A 3,928-nucleotide genomic window follows, 5' to 3' on the forward strand; every position below is an offset into this window, starting at 1 on the left:
GTTTTTTTTTTTTGGGGGGGGGCGTGTTACGGGTGTTGGTGGTGGTTTGTTTTTTTTAATTTTTACAATCTCTGGTAATCAGGACTTCATTTTTTACCCAGCAATTTAATATTTGAGTTATCAGTACATTCTCTCTGTAGATATTATTTCCTATTATATAATTTATTCAAGTTTTAATATCCCATTGCTAGGCTTGTCAGAGTCTGAGCTTAAAGAAAAATGTAAAACTTCTAAAAATTCAATGTATTCAAGGATTTAGCCAGCATTAGGTGAACAGTGTACAAAAACCCTTAAATTTGCTCTAACAGCAACAGTGGGTTAGCTGGAGTAACTTCTGCATGGCAACCCATGGCAGGAGAAGAGGTTGAAATTTTTTAGTCCTTTTGAGATATAAAAAAATATACATTTCTGAACCGTCTGATATGTCAGCCACTGCACTAGATTTGTGGTTACAAGGATGAATAGAACATTTTAATGAATTTACATAGATATGTCGATAGACATATAAACATACTCTCCATTTTAATGTAAATATAGTCATTCAGGGAAAGATTCAGAAAATAATTAAAGTACATATTCACCATATTCAGTTGATTTCCCCCATAGGATGTGATATATTTCTTGTATTTTTGCCACCACATATGAATGAGCCAGAAATATGAAGGAGAATTTGAATGAACAGTCATTTATTTCAATATATGACACCAAATGCAAAGTTATAAAACAAAAAAAATTATACATTAGATTTTTATCAAAATTAAAAATGTTTGCATTTCAAAGGACATCATTTAGAAAATGAAAAGCTACAAATTGGGAGGGAACATTTTAAAATCATGTAATATGCAATTTTAGACTTGCATCCAGAATATATAACAACTATTTACAACTCAATAACAAATATCCCAATTTTAAAAAAAATAGGGAAAACATTTAAATAGAAATTTCAGTAAAGAAGTTATAGGAATGGTCAATATACACATAAAAAGATGTGCAACATCTTTAGTCACTAGAGAAAGGCAAACTAAAACTGCAATAATATACTACTTCAAACTCACTTAAACGACTATAACAATAATAATTTTTTAAAAAGTTATAAGAATTGGTGAAGATGGGGAGAAATGATGGGAGAATGCAAAATGGCAAGCCACTTTTCCAAATCATTGGAAAATAGTGTGTATGTTTTTAAAAAGTTGAGTACTGTATGCATTTGACATAGCAAATCCACTCCTATATGTAATATGACAGCAAATCCACTCCTAGGTATCTACCCAAGAGACATGAAAACTTTTGTCCATATAAAGACTAGTACATGAAAGTATATAGCAGCATTATTCATAATAGCTCAAAAGCAGAAAAAAAATAAAATGTCTTATCAAGTTGTGAATGTATAAAATACATGATCTACTCATATGATGAAATATAAAAGAACAAAATAGTGATATAGACTACGTGGATGAATCAAAAAAATTCAGTAAAGTACAAGAAGTCAGATGCAAAAGATCTCATATTGTATGATTCCATTTACAGAAAATGCCTATAGAGACAGAATAGAATCATGGTTGTATAGGATTAGAGGCAGGAAACATGGAGTGACTATAGATTGGCAAGAGGAATCTTTTTTGAGATGACTCAAATGTTGTCAAATTGGACTGCAATAAATGTATAAGGGTCAACTTACTAGAATCACCAAATTATACATGTAAAATGGATAGCTTTGTGGTTTGTAAATTATAGTTTTATAAACTAATTAAAAATCAAATAAAAATGTCAGTTATAAAACATGTTAGACCCCCCAAATGTAAATACCACAAATCAAATTGTTACAAAAATAGATAATAAAATATGACATGACCATCATAGAAACATTAACTAAATACTGGTTATTCTAACTAATTTAATCATTTAAATTAATTCCCAGAAATTCTGGAATTAGTTATGGGTAATTTTTTAGCATATTGAATTGTATTTCTATTTTTGTGTATGCATATATTGTTTCAGTTTCCATCACTTCTCTCCATGCATTTGAGCTTTTAACCCTAGAAATATAAAGGACAATTCTAATATGAATATAAGGCTTAAAAATACCAAACAAACCTTTGATTATAACATCAGGTAATTTTGATCACATTTTTATTACCTATTTGAATTACACACACACATACACAGACACACTCTGATTTTAGTTACATGGTATTCTTGAAAAGTCTCTGGGCATTTCTATAAACTACTATTTTGCTACTATAACATAAAGTATGTTTTGCTACTATGTTATAGTAGCAAAATAGTAGTTTATAGAAATGCAACATCCATATTCTGGAGTGTTTCTTTGTGCAACTTGAAATGTGCAATGAAACTTTTTGATGAAATTCAAAGACCCAGAAGCTTAGAAATACTTTTACCTATGAGTATATTAGTTGGCATTAAAAAAATAACAATACTTTTGAAGTTCAATATACATACATGATATAACTTTAATTTGTGTGTATTGCCCAATATTTGGCGAACTGAGCAACTGATTTTGGAATTGCAGTTCTCAGGTGAAAGATGAATTAGGAACTATTTCAAAAGTAGTTAAAAAGTCTAATAATCTGAATATTACAAGATTATTATGATATTGTGCTACTATGAAGATTATTAATGCTATTTAACCATCATGTCTGTCATATTTAGTTATCTTCTGAAATGGAGATTGTGAGTTAGTTCATATTAGAAGTATATTTTTACTTACTTCATTGCATTGTTTTTGTAGTTGTCTTACTGACATTACAACATAAGAAATCCAGCAATCTTAGAGAATTTTGTGAACACTTAAATTTTTTTTAAGAATATATATGGAAAACCATTTTCCTCAAATAGTTGTAAGTTCAGAAATGATTACCTATGGCAATAGAAAACAAGAAACATACACCTAAGTTTGGTTTTATATTAACAGAGCAATAGGCGTAGTCCTTAAAATGGTACCTAAAATATATGCCAAATAATTTATTGCATTGCCCACTTCTCATTTTGTTTTCTGAAGATTATTAATAAATGTTCTGAAATCTCACAACAGAGAAATCTTTCAGCTCCCCATTGTCTCATTCTAAAGCAATGAGTAAGAAGCAGAAAGAGTTGATTTTTCTACACTTAAGAGACAATTTACCTGGATTGTTTTTCTATTTTGGTTTGTTTGAACTAGAGCTCCTAGTTGCATTCATCTATAATCCAAGAAAATCTCTGAAAAAAAAAATTTGTATCTATGGTAGAAAATCTGCTATCTATCTATATATGTAAACTAATAAATTTATTAGAATCATATATGCACACATAATTATTTTATATAACATACACTATTTGTAATATAACACCACACACACACACACACACACACACACGCACATTGGTGTAAACCATGATTGAGAGATTCAGACAGTTGTTTTAAGATAAACCTATGTTTATAATGGTGATCAGTCAATAGAGTTACAAAATAGCCAAGCAGTGAATTCTAGTATCTGATTACAATCTGGATTCTACAAGATAGAGTTAAGATAAATGATAACTATAAAGATTCTACTTCAAACAGGTTTTGATTCAGAAGCAGTTATATGGAAAGTTTTTAAGTTAAATATTTCATAGCTAAATTTTTAGACAGATTCATTTTTGGTTTTTAATAAACTTTAAAAAGTTTAGAATAGTAGATTTGCAGAAAAGTTGAAGAAATAGTATAGAGTTCCCAAATACACAATATGGAGTATCCCCTATTATTAATAGTTCTATGGTACATTGGTCACAAGTAAGGAACCAAAACCTTTATATTATTATTAACTAACCTCCACTGTTTATTCAGGTTTCACTAGTTTTTCCCTAAGTCTTTTTTTCTATTACATTTACTTGTCATGTCTTCTTGGCCTCCTCTGGGCTGTGACAAACTTCCTTGTTTTTGATAACA

The sequence above is a fragment of the Marmota marmota genome, unplaced genomic scaffold (genome assembly GCF_001458135.2).
Source record: "Marmota marmota marmota unplaced genomic scaffold, marMar, whole genome shotgun sequence".
Classification (NCBI taxonomy): Eukaryota; Metazoa; Chordata; class Mammalia; order Rodentia; family Sciuridae; genus Marmota; species Marmota marmota.